This window comes from Triticum aestivum, chromosome 3B (assembly GCF_018294505.1).
Source record: "Triticum aestivum cultivar Chinese Spring chromosome 3B, IWGSC CS RefSeq v2.1, whole genome shotgun sequence".
In the NCBI taxonomy this organism is placed as follows: domain Eukaryota; kingdom Viridiplantae; phylum Streptophyta; class Magnoliopsida; order Poales; family Poaceae; genus Triticum; species Triticum aestivum.
In genome coordinates, this window is record NC_057801.1 from 839,249,737 (window position 1) to 839,268,228 (window position 18,492).

The 18,492-nt window shown below is 44.3% G+C and overlaps 1 long non-coding RNA gene across 1 annotated transcript; it reads left to right on the top strand.

Moving 5' to 3' along the window:
* Window positions 1-11,474: 11,474 nt before the first annotated feature.
* LOC123066997 (uncharacterized) lies at window positions 11,475-13,239 on the top strand. The gene is made up of 3 exons (XR_006431491.1): window positions 11,475-11,675; window positions 12,556-12,581; window positions 13,027-13,239. It is a non-coding gene; the product is annotated as an uncharacterized lncRNA (long non-coding RNA).
* The last annotated feature ends 5,253 nt before the right edge of the window (window positions 13,240-18,492 follow it).

An 18,492-nucleotide genomic window follows, 5' to 3' on the forward strand; every position in this document is an offset into this window, starting at 1 on the left:
CCCCCCCCCCCAGGGCCCCTATTTAAAGAGGGGGGAGGGAGGGCTGCGCACCCCTGCTCCTGGCGCCTCCCTCTTGCCTCGTAACACCTCTCCCTCTCGCTGAGCTTGGCGAAGCCCTGCCGAGATCGCCGCTACTTCCACCACCACGCTGTCGTGCTGCTGGATCTCCATCAACCTCTCCCTCCCCCTTGCTAGATCAAGAAGGAGGAGATGTCTTCCCCAACCGTACGTGTGTTGAACGCGGAGGTGCTGTCCGTTCGGCACTAGGATCTTCGGTGATTTGGATCACGACGAGTACGACTCCCTCAACCCCGTTCTCTTGAACGCTTCCGCTCACGATCTACAAGGGTATGTAGATGCACTCCTCTCTCTCTCGTTGCTAGATGACTCCCTAGATTGATCTTGGTAAAGCGTAGAAAATTTTTATTTTCTGCAACATTCCCCAACACTAGCAAAGCCAGGTTAAATAACTCGATATCCCGAAAACGAATCCCCCCCCCCATATTCTTTGGTTTAAACATTGTTTTCCACGAGACCCAGGTCATTTTTCTCTGACCTTGCTTGCTTCCCCACCAGAATTTCCTCAGCAGGCTGTTTATGTGTTCAGTTAGTCCTCGGCAAAGCTTAAAACATGACATTGAATATGTCGGAATAGATTGTGCTACTGACTTGATCAAAACCTCTTTCCCCCTGCTGACAAGCATTTTCCATCCACCCTTGAATGTGTTTCCATATCCTGTCCTTCAGGTATCTGAAACTCTCTTCCTTCTTCCTACCTACATCTGTAGGCAGTCCCAAGTATTTTTCTGACAATGATTCGGTGTGTACATCCAAAGCATTCTTGATTTCATCACGCATTGAATCTGGTACACACTTGCTGAAATAAATCGAGGATTTTTCTGTATTGACACATTGCCCCGACGCATCACAGTACCTTCTCAAGATGTCTCGCACACGCATAGCGCTCTCACTGTTAGCTTCAAAAAACAAAAGGTTGTCGTCTACATAGAGAAAATGATTAACTATCGGAGCTGATTCTGCCACCGACAAACCTCGAATACCACCAACCTGAGCCTTTAGTAGGCATGATAGGCCTTCAGCTACAAGTAAGAATAAATACGGGGAGATGGGATCCCCCTGTCTCATTCCCCTTGTTGGCCTGAAATCTTGTAGGCTACCCCCATTAAATAAAACTGAGAAAGTGACAGATGAAATGTTGGGGAACGTAGTAATTTCAAAAAATTTCCTACGCACACGCAAGATCATGGTGATGGCATAGCAACGAGAGGGGAGAGTGTTCGTCAACGTACCCTCGTAGACCGTAAGTGGAAGCGTTATCACAACGTGGTTGATGTAGTCGTACGTCTTCACGATCCGACCGATCCAAGCACCGAACGTACGGGGCCTCCGAGTTCAGCACACGTTCATCTCGATGACGATCTCCGGCCTCCGATCCAGCAAAGCTCCGGAGATGAGTTCCGTCAGCACGACGGCGTGGTGACGATGTTGATGTTCTACCGGTGCAGGGCTTCGCCTAAGCTTTGCGACGATATGACCGAGGTGGAATATGGTGGAAGGGGGCATCGCACATGGCTAAGGAACGATCCGTAGATCAACTTGTGTGTCTTGGGGTGCCCCCCTGCCCCCGTATATAAAGGAGCAAGGGGGAGGAGGCGGCCGGCCAAGGGAGGGCGCGCCAGGGAGGAGTCCTACTCCCACCCCTCCACTTGGGCCCATTGGCCTTGTACGACCTAGATTTAGTTTTAGGCTGCCTTGGGACGTCCTCCCACCTCCTTGGCCGCCACCCCTTGCTCCTATATAAGTAGATCCATCTAGTAGTTTTTCCTGGGGATTTGTTTAGTTAAAAGTTAGCCATTGCAACTTCGTGTACTTCGTTTGTGTCCAACGACCAGACCAAGACCGCTTCCGGATCCCCACCATTATCAATACTTCATATATATTTGCAATATTCAGATTGCTTTATCATATTCTTGCTCGTTCTTCGATTGCTTGCAGGAATAGACCTTCGTGGTCAGGCTGACCGTGCTTCCAGCATCGTCAGTAACCTCAGGAGATTGGTTTACGATTGCTAAGGCGCAACGTCGTGCACGTTTGTAGTCGGATTGTCAAAGTCGTCTCCACCAAATCGATAGTTATCATCTCATCGAAAGATCGGGACCCTCGCCTCTATCAAGTGGTCCTAGTCCAACTAGGAGACCTTCCATGTAGTAGGAGTAGGAGAGAAGGGAAGGGAAGAGAGAAGGGAAGGAAGGAGGGGGTGCGGCCCCTTCCCCTAGTCCAATTCGGACTAGGCCATGGGGGGGCGCGCGGCCTGCCCTAGGCAGCCCCTCTCTCTTTCCCGTATGGCCCAATAAGGCCCAATACTTCTCCCCAGCGAATTCCCGTAACTCTCCGGTACTCCGAAAAATACCCGAATCACGCGGAACCTTTCCGAATTCCGAATATAGTCGTCCAATATATCGATCTTTACGTCTCGACCATTTCGAGACTCCTCGTCATGTCCGTGATCACATCCGGAACTCCGAACAAACTTCGGTACATCAAAACTTATAAACTCATAATAAAACTGTCATCGTAACGTTAAGCGTGCGGACCCTACGGGTTCGAGAACTATGTAGACATGACCTAGAACCATTCTCGGTCAATAACCAATAGCGGGACCTGGATGCCCATATTGGTTCCTACATATTCTACGAAGATTTTTATCGGTCAAACCGCATAACAACATACGTTGTTCCCTTTGTCATCGGTATGTTACTTGCCCGAGATTTGATCGTCGGTATCCAATACCTAGTTCAATCTCGTTACCGGCAAGTCTCTTTACTCGTTACGTAATGCATCATCCCGTAACCAACCCATTGGTCACATTGCTTGCAAGGCTTATAGTGATGTGCATTACCGAGAGGGCCCAGAGATACCTCTCCGATAATCGGAGTGACAAAACCTAATCTCGAAATACGCCAACTCAATATGTACCTTCTGTAGTACTCCTTTATAATCACCCAGTTACGTTGTGACGTTTGGTAGTACCCAAAGTGTTCCTCCGGTAAACGGGAGTTGCATAATTCTCATAGTTACAGGAACATGTATAAGTCATGAAGAAAGCAATAGCAATATACTAAACGATCAAGTGCTAGGCTAACGGAATGGGTCATGTCAATCACATCATTCTCCTAATGATGTGATCCCGTTAATCAAATGACAACTCTTTTGTCCATGGCTAGGAAACTTAACCATCTTTGATTCAACGAACTAGTCAAGTAGAGGCATACTAGTGACACTATGTTTGTCTATGTATTCACACATGTATTATGTTTCCGGTTAATACAATTCTAGCATGAATAATAAACATTTATCATGATATAAGGAAATAAATAATAACTTTATTATTGCCTCTAGGACATATTTCCTTCATGAAACACATCGCATTACCATCTCTGTAAAACGCGGGCTAATGCCCAACTTTAGCATCACTGCCTTTATGTAAGGCCACTCCAAACGGTCATAGGCTTCATCATGTCTAGTTTTAGGGAAACAAAGCGGATCTTTTTAACTCTCCTCGACTTCATGTAGTGCAAGCATTCATACGCTGTTATGAAATTGTCAGTGATAAGGCGACCAGGCACAAAGGCCGACTGCTCCTCAGAAATTACCTCTGGGAGAATGATCTTCAACCTATTGGCTAAGACCTTTGACGCTATCTTGTAGACCATGTTGCAAAGACTTATAGGCCGAAATTGTCCGAGGATTTTTGGACTAACTATCTTGGGAATCAAAACGATGAACGTGCGATTGATATCCTCCGGTGAGTCATCTCCATTGAGCAATCTTATAATCATACCCGTAACCTCTTGACCACAAATATCCCAATGTCGCTGGAAAAAATGTGCGGGAAACTCATCAGGCCTCGGTGCTTTCGTAGGGAACATTTGAAAAAGAGCTTCCTTAACCTCCTTATTAGTATAAGGTGCATTCAACTTGCCGTTCATATTTGCATCTACCTTGACCGGGATATGAGACAACACCTCCTCCATCCCTATGCATCCCTCCGGTCGGTACAGATTTTCATAGAACTGGCTTGTCATCTCTGCCATCTCAGCGGCATCCAATGTGACTGTCCCGTCCGGCTTCTCCAACTGGGATATATTGTTTCGAGCTCTCCTAGCACTGGCCTTCTTCTAAAAATATTGGGTATTACTATCGCCTGCACGGAGCCAGTCTATACGGGACCTCTGTCTCATCATTATTTCCTCCTTGTATGAGATCTCGACGATCCGGTCTTGGATCATCTTTTCTTCTTCTCCTGGTCCAGTTCGCAAAGGATCAGCTCGCAGTTCTGCTAGTTGTTGGCGCAGCCGCCGTAGCTCTTGCCTTACTGACCCAAAGCTCGCTTGTCTCCAATGCTTCAGTGAAGAGCCAACCGAGGTTAATTTTGCTGCTAGTTCTGTCAGGTTGGTCGCAGGCAGATCCTGCTCCCACGCATGTTTCAAAGTTGCAGCAAATTTGTCATCCGTTTCCCAGCAGCACTCATATCTGAATGGTTTCTTCAGTGCAATCCTCAAGTTACTAGCCTCGAGTTCATTCATCAACAGTATGGGGCTGTGGTCAGATTTTGCCGCCGTGAGATGTTCAACTGAGGCGAACGGAAACAAGTATGGCCAACTAGCGGTAGCTAGCGCTCGATCAAGCCGAACCCTGCAAAACTCTCCACCAGCAACTCTCTTCTCGAAAGTCCAGTCCTGGCCTTTGTACCCTAGATCAGCCAGCTCACATACATCTACTACTTCTCTGAAGCCTTCGATCTGTGCACTATCTCTCTCGTTTGGACCCATTTGCTCCTCTGGCCGCAATATCTCATTAAAATCACCGATGCAAAGCCACGGTAGTGTACTTTCGCCCCGTAAGAATTTCATCGTGTCCCATGTCCTGAACCTCAGGCTCCTGTTAGCTGCTCCATAAAAACATGACAAACGCCACGGGTTTTTGCCCGGTTCCTTCACAACCGAGTCAATATGATATTGAGAAAAAGTTTTTATTTCCAAATCAACATCACTCTTCCAAAACAAGCACAAGCCACCACTCCTTCCCGCACTATCTACTCCAAAACGACCCGACAAACCTAAGCTACCCGCCATACCTTCCACCCTATACGTCGCAAGCTGTGTCTCCACAATGCAAAGCACCATCGGCGCACAAGCCTCCACTAAATCGCGGAGCTCTCTGACTGTCGCGGGGTCGCCAATCCCGTCACAGTTCCAACAAAGCGTCCTCATTGGGACCGGCGGTCCTCCCCAACGGAGGCCGCCTGATCATTAGTTACCATGACATCATCGTTCACAGCTCCATCTTGCCTTCTCCTCTTGACTATCGGGGCTTTCCCAGGGGTGCTGGAGGCCCCAGAATTTAGTTCGTCGCCATTGTTTTCTAGTAGAAGAACGGTACCAGCGACTCTGCCAGCCAAATTTGGGAGCACTTGGACCCTTATATTCAACGTCCCATCTGATAAGACAAGTCTTTTGCGCGCATTAGGATTATCAGTGGAAGGATCTTGCTGAGTATGGTCCATGCTGGTAGTATGCATATCCCCCTCCCTTCTAAAACCATCACGTCCTCCTCTCCCTTGCCTTCCACCTCTTCCCCCTCTTCCTCCTGACCTGCCTCCTCCACCTCGTCCCTCCATGTTTCCTCCTCCTCCTGACACAAAAGTCGGTTGCTCCGAGCCCCAAAGAAGCCACTCGCCCCACTCACAGGTGCGAGGATCATGTATGCCGTCTCCACACTCCTCCACTGTATGGCCCATCAAGCCGCAGAAATAGCAAAAGTCTTGCAGCCTATCATAAAAGACAGGATATATTTTTAACCCCCTGAGGGTAATTGGTACAAGCCTCACCAGAGGCGTGCTTACATCCACAAAAACTCTAACTCACACGGCATTTGCTGGATTGATCTTTCCTTCATTGACAATGAACGTGAAAGGCAGTTCACCAACCTTGGCTGCGATCTTCTCCGCCAGTTCCTTCTTCGCTGTCAAACCATCCGGCAGCCCCTTGATTCTAGCCCACAGAGGGACCTTGTTCAACTTGTACTCTGAAACATCGGTGAACCCATCATACTCCTGGATGATAACAGGCGCATAACGAAAGATCCACGGTCCGCCATCCATGATCCGTTTCCAGTCTCCGAGGCAATGACACTGGAACAAGAATAAATTTGGGCCCTTCACGTTGAAAGTTACCCCTTGTGCAGTCGCCCACGCGTTCCTCGTCTGCTTCAACAACGCTGCATGGCTGAAGGGCTTCGTGGTATACACGCAGAACAGCCCTAGCCAACGCATGCCCTTTATCAGATCATCAACTTCACCTGACAGATCGAGATCATCTTCCTCCTCTCCATGCAATTTCATCCCTGCAAATCTGTCCTCCAGATCCAGCATCGGTCCATAATATTCCCACTCCTCGTCTTCATCCCCTTCCACATCCGCTTCCTTGCTTCCACTACCCGATCCTCCCTCCATCGTCCTAGGTTCTTCTTCCTCCAAACCTCCTTCCCCTACCTGCTGTTTCCCCGCCAGATCAAAGTCTACCCTCGTCTCTTCCTTCTCCCTCCCCTCTCCGCCCAACGCCTTCGTTTGCGGTAAATTCACCATGCAAGCGGTTCCCAGGGGCGCCGCCGCTGTGGTGACTCCCAGCCGCCGAAGAAACCCGGCCGGCGTGGAGGATTTACGTGGACTCCGACGTCGCCGGAGGATAGGTGGAACCCTAGATCGCCTCTAGGGATTTGTTTGCACGGGCGGGTTACAAGTTCTTATGTACGTAATTAAAGTAATAGGCCAGGTGGCATTTTTTTTGTTGGGCTAAAGTAGAGGCGGGGGCCCATCCAGTTGACATCAGGGGGTTGAGAGATTAAATTAGGAAGTAAAGGAGAACGTAGTTGTGCGTAGATGTAGCATTTTCGTTTTTTTAACTCTAGCCGGCTAGTTGCCTCCCATGCAAAAATCGTGAATTTAGGGGCAACTTTTTCCAAAATCATCCTTGGGTATCATCCTATATAAACCTGGTGTGTATCGGCAAACTTGGTGGGACAAGATTTTCCAAATCCATCAACATTATTTCACGCACAATTCAAAAAGAAAATTTAATTGCATAGTTTAGAACATAAGAATGCAAGAATGTACTAGATGCCACAGAATTGCTAGCTCACTAAACATCCATGCACGCAGTCCAAGCGAGCTCGGTCGATCAATCAGCTACACGTATGGTCTCGACGAGAGTGCATTTTCTACCATGCACGGTATACACCGTGCATTGTCTGCATGGTGGGAAAGATATCATAATGTACTAATCACCTGTTGTACGTCTCATTTCTCTCAGATGGTCAGTTTGTGTGTCCGCCATTTTTTTAATAAATAATGTCCTGGCCTTTGGATGCCTCCCCTATCCCCTTGCAACCCTATCACAGAAATATATTTTCTCTTGTATGTAACTGTTTAGCACTCAAGGCGCTGTCGGATGACTCGTTGGATAGATCCATGCATGGCCATCTGGTTAGAACGGTTAAGGGGTACATGAATGATAGGGTAGTTATTCCAGTGAAAATTCATAGAGAGAAAAACAGGGTTGCAGATTCGTTAGCGAATTATGGTAGATGTGGGGATAGCACAACATGTTGGCTGAGATGCTCTCCACCGTGTGACAGTGTGCCTATAGCTGAGGATTGTAAACCTGTAATTTTGGAGTAATAAACCCTATGATTCTGCGCAAAAAAAAAACTATTTAGATGCTTGACATCTTCTGAAATAAAAGTTTGTTTTATTTTCTATTTAGACAAATATTTTTATACTGATGATATATCTTAAATAAGACCTTTAGAAAACTGATCTATGTACCATAATGAGTTTCTGTGCACATCAAATTGATCTATAGAAAACTTGGTGAAACTTGGCAAAAACAATTACAATTTGTAAGGTCTGGCCATGTTTTAGATTCAAAATATAAATTTGTCAAAATATATTCAACAGTGATCTTATTTTAAAGTTCTCTTCAAAGGGAACACAAATATGCAAATGTATCATAAATCAAACTAACGGTTCAAAAGATAAAATAGATTTAGATTTTAGAATCATATCATATGAAAGAAAAAGCATGAGTGAGTGTAGTACTACTGGTCTTTACTTCTGGGGTGGGAGGAAAAAGTTGTCTGCGCATGGAGAAAAAGTGACTGATTGACTGGGTCATAAATTGTGGTTAACTAAGCAGTACAATGAAAATACGCATGCATGGATCCGAATCTCAAAGAGAGTGAGTGGCTGATACATGCATGGGAGAATGTCTTTTCTCTGGTCTCGACATCAAGTTTCGCTCTTTCTATAGTCGACTGAGATTTTCTCAAGTCTGGTTCGTTTGCTACAAACGCAACTTACGGTCTTCACTAAACTGAATAAACTGGAGTTGCATTTTCTTAAGGATTGATTGAGACATAAAAAAAGTGTCAATCAAACATATGAATAAACTTAGAGTAGCGTTGACAATGACTAGCTGATGTTGTACTACTGCACACGAGCGATTGAGTTGTACTGTCAAGCAGTAGTACTACAAAAAAAAGTTAGCCCTGTACCGCGCACAAGAACACAAGATGGACTTGCAACTGCATGTTTTCCAAGGCCATTTGCAACTGCAAGGTTTTAAAGGGTATCGCAACTGCATGTTTTCTCTAAGGTAGTCACAACTCACAAATGCAACTTTTCAAGGGGCAATTGCAATTGCACATTTTTAAAGGCCGGACGCAATTGGAAGTTTCTCTACGATACTCGCAACTACATGTCACCAATGGACTCCATAACTTTTAGTTTTTTCGGGGGCGGCGTGGGTGGGTGGGTGGGGAACTGCAAAGTGTTGTTTCTCAAACCGCAACTTCATATCTTCAATGGACTTCGCAGAACTTTTAGTTTGTTTTTGCAGGGGTAGCGTGGGGTGTTAGTTGCAACTAGATGTCTTTGGTAGGCATGCAACTGCAAGTGTTGTTTTTTTGAACTGTCTTCGATGGACTATGCAACTTTTAGTTTGTTTTTGCCAAGGCAACTAGGGGGTGTCAGTTGCATGTCCTCCACTAGGCATGCAACTACAAATGTTGTGCGCTTAATTGCAACTGCATGTATTCAATGGACTCCGTAACTTTTAGTGTTGTTTTCATCGGGGTGGCAAGGGGGTCAGTTGCATGTCCTCCACTGGGCATACAATTGCAAGTGTTGTTTCTCAATTGAAACTGCATGTCTTCAATGGACTCCGCAACTTTTAGTTCGTTTTTGTCGAGGCTGTGAAGGGGATCAGCTGCATGTCCTCCACTAGGGCATGCAACTGCAAGTGTTGTTTTGAACTGCAATTGCATGTCTTCAATGGACTTCGCACCTTTTAGTTTGTTTTTGTCGGTGCGGTGTGTGTTGTGGGGGGGGAGAGGGGTTAGTTGCATGTCCACCACAGGGCATGCAACTACAAGTGTGTTATTGTCAAAGGCAATTGCATGTCTTTAAATGGACCTATAACTTTTAAAGTTGTTTTTTGCCAAGCCTAGGGGGTGTGTTCAGTGGCAATTGCATGTCTTCCGCCAGGCATGCAACTGCAAGTGTTTTTTCTCAATCGCAACAACATGTCTTTCTATGTGACCTCATCTTTTTAGTGGTGTTCTCGTTGGGCGGGATGGGGGAGGGGGTGCGGTAGTTTTGTGCCTTCCAAGAGGCTTGCAAAATGCATGAGTTGTTCTCGAACTATAGTTGTATGTCTCCCGCTAGGCTTTCTGCAACTGCAACAACATCTCCTTTTCAATGGGATCACAACTTTTTCGTATTTTTTTTGTCGAGGCTTTTGAGTGTGTGACGAGTCAGTTACATGTCTCTCACTAGGATGGCTGAGCTTCGTGGATGGTTGGGAGGTTGTGCCCCCCCCCCCCACACACACACACACATGCAGGCATAAATGTTTTACAGAGAGAGCTTAGATGATGAAATTTTATGTGTTTGGCCATGATCCTTCAGGCAGGTCTAGCCCGTTCCGTACGTTTGTTTGCCAACTTTCTACAATAACGGTGTATGCTAGGACGAGACATGCAAGCTAAACTATTAGCTAGTGTGAACCTATAATGGTTTAGCTTGTGGTGGCGAGGCCCCTAAACCCGTGGTGGCGAAGCCCCTAAACCCGTGGTGGCGCGGCCGATCCAATCTATGTGGCGCGGTGGTGATGACTGCGGCACAGCCTCGGCGGCTGCAGCTGCATGTGCGGCACGACACTGTACCAGGAAGGGCAGTGGCTGCGGTCGGCTGCGGCGCGCCATAGGGCGTCGGATTGGCGGCGGCGGTGTGGAGGGCCTGGTGGAGTGTTCGGTGGCACCTCTGGCCAGATCTGATCTGGGCGGTGCAACCGGCGGTGGTGGCCATCTCCTCCGTCGGAGGTGGTCGGCCTGAGGCTGGATGGTCAGATCTCAAGATCCGTCATCTAGTCTTGGATGTGAGTCGGGAAGACAGATTTGCCAGTGAAAACCAAGCCAATGGCAGGCAATGGCGGTGTTCTGCATCATTACCTTGATGAAGGCATCGTCGTGTAACTTCTATCGACCCACTCGGGCTGCTCCGGGGGAAACCCTAGGATCTGGTCTTCCAGATCGGATGATGGCGGTACTGCAGTGTCGTTTCTCTCTTGGGAGCATCGTATGTGGAGTGGCACTGGAAGATAGAGGCAGGAGGTGGAGCGGCTTCGTCTTGCACGCAGCTTCGGTGGAGATGTCAAGTCATGTCTGGCCGGTAGGTGCTACGTGTTGGGGAACGTAGCAGAAATTCAAAATTTTCCTACGTGTCACCAAGATCTATCTATGGAGAGACTAGCAACGAGGGGAAGGAGAGTGCATCTACATACCCTTGTAGATCGCTAAGCGGAAGCGTTCAAGTGAACGGGGTTGATGGAGTCGTACTCGTCGTGATTCAGATCACCGATGATCCTAGTGCCGAACGGACGGCACCTCCGCGTTCAACACACGTACAGCTCGACGATGTCTCCCACGCCTTGATCCAGCAAGGAGAGAGGGAGAGGTTGAGGAAGACTCCATCCAGCAGCAGCACAACGGCGTGGTGGTGATGGAGGAGCGTGGCAATCCTGCAGGGCTTCGCCAAGCACCTACGGGAGAGGAGGACGTGTCACGGGAGGGAGGGAGGCGCCAAGGGCTCAGGTATGGATGCCCTCCCTCCCCTCCACTATATATAGGGGCAGGGGAGAGGGGGGAGGCGCCAAGGGCTCAGGTATGGATGTCCTGCTGCTCTGATCCATAATAAGGATAGTTTTATTTTGGGTTCACATGGATTCAATCAGAATTATCTCAATTTATAAAAGTTTCTTCAATGGTTAAGATGGCTGAAATCACTAGCGATACTTCCCGTTCTTATTTATTTTCTCCTGTTGCAATGCACGGGCATGTTTGCTGCCCAGAATTCTCATCTCTTCAGCTTTCGCTATAAGTTCCTATGATGCTCCTTTTTAGGTGACTTTTCATGTGATTTCTGCTTCCAAAAATTAGAAAATACCTTCAGATCAAACCAGCAGATTTGTAGATTTCTGGGAATTGCTGCTACTCCATCTCCATCTAGCCAATGGTCTTTGGTTACTGATTCTGAGGTACGACGTTGTTTTTTGTTATATCCCATTTAGCTTGGCACCTCCATTTATTGGTTCGGGCCGAGCAAAGACCCTGTTGAGCAGTATCACTGACTGGAAGCATAAATTTTTAGATCAGTGATAAGATAAATCCTGTGTACCGGTGCTTAGTAGCTAGCGAAATGCGGCTGGTATTTTTGGTCTGTATGTAGGTAGCTTCCTGATGTGTGTGGCTGTGTGTTCATTCACACAGACCTGAACTTATTTATGTTTTTCGTTGGCTTCATTTTAGTAAAGATGGGGTGGGGAAAAACTACACCCTATATATGTAAGTTGACTGAAAATAATAATATGTTTCAGTAGCTATATTTCTTCGGTTCCTAACATGATTGTAGGCTAGATGTTCCTCTTGGTTTGTCTTGCTATAGAACCTGCCCCTATTCATCTGTTACACATTTTGTGTAGCTATTAAGGAAGAAAGTAATGGACATTCACAGGTCAGAGTTTCCCCATCAGCATTTGATGGCAGGAGCCGCTGCTTTACAGAAGATGGATGTGAAACCAAAATCATATTTTACTAACTTTTATTTACTGCATATTATCATTTAGCAGTATGTTGGTTGTGCCTCCCGTGATCAATGTAGATCTTCTGCAGATGTAGTGCATGCAGTTCTCTCAGGCGTTAAACTTCTCAATGGTTGACCATGGAAAATCTGTGTAGCTCTTGTTTTCTACATATGTTTCTGGTTTCGAGCTCTTACTCCTTTTGAAATTACCATCTTTAAACATTGTAGATTCCAGTCTCTTGTGTATTTACATCAAAGACTGTTTTCGAATGCTTATTATGTACTAAACTCCCTGCCCCCTCCTTCTGTCACATGTGTTGTTCCCTTGTCATCAGTGAGCTCGAGAAAACACAACTACAAGGTACAGAATAGTTGCCACTTAGTTAGCATTTTAGTTAACATTGTAGACATGTTAGTAACACTATAATGTTGGACAATAAATGAATTCGACTACATCCAAAGGAACTTATCTTGCTTCCAAGAATAGTAAAATCATCTTTAATATTTTCCCAAATTTCGCTTATATTCATATTTCTTAACATGTTTGGAATGCCGTTTCCTCCGAAATGTAGCATTTACCTTTCATTTGGAGCATAGGATGCATTTTTATCAGTTCCTGACTGAAATAACCACTTTTCTGATAAAAACGCTATCCATCAGTTAGACTTGATTAATTGTCTTCTAGACACACCTTCAAATATATATAAGTTCTCTGATAAGGTAGTTGTGGGAAGACTTATTTTTGGTTTACATTGTAAAAAAATTCAATGATCACAGATTTGACTTTCTTTTTTGCTTCTTTTCAGCTTTCAGGTCCTAAATGAGAAGGTAAGGATGTACTTGAGCAGTATGAGAAGACCCAGTTCCATCATCTCAGAAGCCAGAAGTTCCCCATTTAATATCTTTCATTCTGAAATTTGTTTAAGAAGATGGTCATTCTTCTATTAGCAGCACGATTATGTGTCAATTGTAGATTCTTAATTGCTTAGAATTATTTTATATGTTTGATTCCTTCGATTCATATTTATTCAACAACAAAAAAATTTCAAGATTGGTCCGTTTGAGGATCAAATTTCAGACGTGTTAATTGATGTGGTATCAAGCTAAGTCTGTTGATACCTTGCTCTCCTTTTTGCTTTGCACAATTATTCTCGTCACTGGAGATGTATATTAATCCTCTAGCTTTGCTCATTTTATCTTTTAATTTCATCTTAGTTGATAGAATATTGTGCCATGTGTTCACAAATTACATGGTCTTGTGGACTATTTCTTCCGTTGCAACGCACGGGCCTTTTGCTAGTAATAATAAAGCACCGTGGGTTTCTGGTCGTACGTCGTCGCCAATTTTACGAAAAAGTCCCTACAGTTTTCGATATTCAACCCGCTGTCCTTTTTAAAGTGGAAAAACGTTTTGACCCAGATCCGGCCCGCCCAGCCCGAGTGCCGCCGCTCCCGTACGCCGCCACCACCACCCCGAGCTCCTTCTCCCGTGCGCCTCCTCCCCGGCCTTCCTCGCGAATCATCCGGCGACTCCCAGGTCATGCCGCCGCTCCCCTGCCTTCTCTCTCTCGCTCTCTCTCTCTCTCTCATCTCCTTTTCTCTCCTTCTCTCCAGGAGCTCAGCGCCAATGCCCAGTCCTCGAGCTCACCTTGGAGGTTCAAACGCCGCCACGGGACCTCCACTGGACAGATCCGGCACCTCCCTCCCGGATCTGTGCGCCCTCCACCTCCTCTACCCGATCTGGCGCCGCCCAACCCGCCATGACCTCCACCATGGCGCCCGCCGAGATCCTGTTCTCCGTTGATGCGTCGTCGTCACATGAGGACTTGGACGCCTGGCTAGCTGACAACCTCCCCCAAATCCTACAGGAGGTTCAGGTACAACATCTACTTGATTAATTTCTGAATTCCACTTCTTTTTTGTGCATGTATATGCAATTGAGGGAGACTCTTGTTGATGATCTTGTGTGCCAAATCTTACATGGACAGTTTGAATGTGTGATACATTGTGTGATCCAGCGACAAAATTCAGTTAGTGCTGCTATGTATCAGTCAAGGGAATGGTGTAGAGAAGAGAGAATGAGGACAATATACACAAAATGAGTGGGAGAGTGTGAGTGATTAGTGAAGGGGTATAGGCTTTGTACTATTACACACAGTACATTGTACAAATAAGGAAGTGGGTAGTGTGCTATCTTTGTTGTGAAAAGGGAAGATTTCTTTCCTGACTCATGTAGTACAGTACTGGTGGATCGATGATCTAAGGATCATATGAATGATTAATGGAGGATAACATAGTATTGTTGTAGAGGTGTCGACAGCCGCAGTATTTGAATCTAAACATGTGATACATGAAAGAGCTATTTTGGGTTAGATAATTATTTGGTTTTGGGTACAGAGTAATTATTTCGGTACATGGCTTATGTCTCAGTATGTACTATGTAGCTTAGTCCTAGCAAAAGTGTGAAACCTTGTGTATTTGTTCTTCAATCCTGGTAATGATTTTTTTTGCAGATCTAATAATGCAGGTGAATTTGGGCTTGCCGAAATATAGGAGTGTGCTGCGTGCTGCAGCAGGTTTGGATGCGGCAATCAAGACCATGGCTCGGCTTGGGGAGCATCAAGCATCGACTGATGTGAAGAGGCCAAGGTGAGCTTCTCCGGTCCAATCCCAATCTGATTCAGGAGAGCATATTCTTAAGGTTATCATTTCACTTTCTGGATAGGTTAAACTATTATTTGCGCCCATGAAGATGCATCAGACAGAGATTGCATTCTCAATGTCTTCCAAATTTTCTTCTCTATACAATTATTTCATTTCTGGATTTGTTGCAGATTCAAGGATTTAAATTGCCAAAATATATGATTGTTGGGGATTCAGTACTGTGCCATTGTATTTAAAATTTCGAATGAGCTGTCTGCCATTGTTTATATCACATCTTCCTTTGCTAGACCACGTGAGCTGATTCCAACATTGGCCTCAAGTTGCACCCGTCTATGACAAGTGGTTAGTTTTATGGGTTCAGGTATTGATAAGCACCATCCTTGGTTTAGTTCACATGTCTTGAATTATTTTGATCATTTTGGTAACATCAAACTGGGTTGCATAGAAGTATCTGCTAATTGGGTTTGACCTTTTTGAGGAATGCTACTACAGCACTTCAAAACTAGTAGGCTGTTTTCATCAGCAGCATACATCTGACCACATGATGGAGCTCTGTAATACAAGAGTGTACGATGCATTCCTGAGATTCTAACGGATACCCGTGGAAGGTCTACGATAGCTGATTTTAGAAGATGCATTTATTGGTCCTGGCATTATGGTGCACATAGTCGCTGCTGATGATGAAATACTGGACAATGACAAGGATAATTCGTTGTTACAGGAACTCTAGCATGAGTAGTTTATTTGACATTAATTGGATTGGATTACACCTTTTTCTTTGCTTTAACATCAGTATTGCAGTTATCTGGACGGATCACCTGCAAACCATTTCGTGCACATCTCGACGGCGATGAGGTAGCCCTCTGTGTTGTTGTCGCTTGATGTTAGTATTTTTTGGATTTGAATTTGCTTTGTGTGACGTTCCTCATGTAGGAATCAGTTTCAATGTGGAGTGGATTAACATTTTGTTTCAGTTTAGTTTGTAGGCCTTACTGTCTGCAAATTCTTAACATACTTTCATCATATGTGCATCCATAGCAAATACTTTGATCGGAATCATAGACTGCTCCAAGATTACGTCAGTTGCGTAAGTGCCTAGCTCCAGTTGTTGACATAGAGGACTAGAATTGTCACATGTGTAGTTATGTTTTACCAATGCCACAGAGTATCTAGCAAATAGTAATTTTCTACATAACCTGGAATGTTCTTCTGAACTGTAATTTTGAATGAGCCATTATCTGATATTTAGATCTAGCCAAAAATGATCATGACTGATATAACACATTCTCAGAATGCTACACTTTCAGTGCATGGCTTCAAATTGCAGCCTCCAACTTGAACATATACAGAATTTGCATGTCAAAAGAGCGGAGGCTGATGGCTATAAAAATTAGAGCTTCGGAGTGGTCTTCAGTCTTCACACCCCGTTAGCTAAACTCTTTGTATAGTTGTCGCTGAAATCCTCTTTCCAAATTCAAGGACATCAAGCATCCCATCCTCAACTGATTACGCTTGATGCAGGTTGGGACTTTTGCTCTAGGCAGACAGTTAAAGCAGGGGTCATGGCTACCATATCCAGCCTATATTGTACAAGAAACTCATCCTGTTGAAGTGTTGATACTGTCAAGGATAGTATTGTTGCCATGCAGACTAAAAAAATCTTTTCCAGTGCATGTAGTTGGCCTCCTTTCTATGTACTTCTGAAACTGCAAATTTTTTTCTTACTTTTAAATCAAGAATTGGTGTATAACAAAAAGTGTTTTCATTATTTTTCCAAGGAAAATTGTAATTGATATTTTTAGAAAGGAAGCATGAAGAAGTTGAGAACAACACATAAACTTCAGATTAACACTCCAAAAGCAGATTACTATTGATTGACGACTTTGAAATAACTTAACTTTATCTAAGGAGGTCACTGCCCTTCTGTGGTAGGCAATTATTTTTAGTGGGCCACAGTTCATATGATTTCTTCAACTGTAACTCGAGTATTGTTCATATTTATTTTACTTTTCGTTATTCATGGCAACTATCAGTTTGTGCCTGGCAGATTGGTGAGATGACTCTCCACCTTAGACCATCGCCACGACCATAGGAGGGGGGCTGCCTTTACTCCATGTCGCTCCACAACGGTGCGAGACACACTGAAGCATCCGCCATACCAACGGGGCCACTGCCTCAGTGCTAGATGCTAACCGGGAACCATTGGTGTTCCCCAAACTCATTAGCGTTGGATATTGTCACTGGCGCCATGAATCTCCTCGTGTGATGGCCGCTGCCCTCGCCCTAGACATAAATACTTTTTGCGATGTAAGCGAGTGTCCAGCTTGCGCGCGTGGTGCCGACGCCCGTAAAGATGCACCCTTTCCCTGTAATTATCAGCGGAAAGCAATCGTCGTTCGCGGGGATGCTGCATCCAACGAGTGTGGATGAGACATGAGTGGCACCCACCATCATTACAAGGCCCCGTGATTACAAGTCGATGCATGGAGGGGCTTGTGAAAATGAGGTGCTATGGTGTGATGACCAAGCTCAACGCCTCACGTTAGACGTGTATAGATGGACAAAGTAATAACGTTGATGGTGGCAAAGAGGAAAAGTGGACTTCAACAAAGTTTCAAAAATTTAAAATAATGAGAAATTTGAAATAAAATGTTTAATAAATTAAAAAATTGTGGATTTCAAAAAATGTTTGCGTTTTTGTAAAAAAATCAAAAAATATTTGAAATATTGAAAACAAATGCGCGCGAAATAAAAAATTCATGATTTTTAAAAAGTTAGTGTATTTTTTTAATGAAATTGAACAAAATTTTGCCAATTCAAAAAATGTTCAAGAATGGAAAAATATCCTAAAAATTCAAAGACTGTTCGTGACTTACAAAATAGTTTACTCATTCATAAAATGTTCACAAGTTCAAAAATTATTACGCATTTCAAATATGTTCGTTAATTTCCATAAAAATGTCCATGGATTCTAGAAATGTTCACTGATTCAAGAAAATGGTTTCAGAAAAATGTTCACAATTAAAAAAAAGTTTGCAAATCGTATAGAATGTTCATGAATTTAAGAAATTTCTTAATTTTAATAAATACTTGAAAAATTGTAAAAGTGTACATTAATTTAAAAACTGTTCACAATTAAAAATATGTTCACGATTTTTTCATGATTTCATGAGATCAAGAGTGATAGCGTACCTTGGTGATGCAGCAAAATGTGGTCATGACCATTGAATATTATGAAATATTTTTTCCCGTTGCAACGCACGGGCCCTTTTCCTAGTATATATATATATATATATATAATAATAAAGCAAATTGGGTTTCGGCGGTCCGTCATGCACTTTTGCAGAAAACCCCCTGCATTTTCTATGAATTAACCCGCAGTACACACTTAAATCATAACCGAACCGTTATTTTACGTTTTTACGGAAACCCCCTGACGTATTAGATAATTCACCCGCCGATCATATACAAGTCAAACACATGTTTTTTCTAAATTATCCATATCTTTTAAACCGTAACTCCGATTTTAACATGTTATATATGAAAATTGATTAGAAAAATATGTAGAATCTGAATATGATGTTATTTTATTTGTTAAATATTTTTTA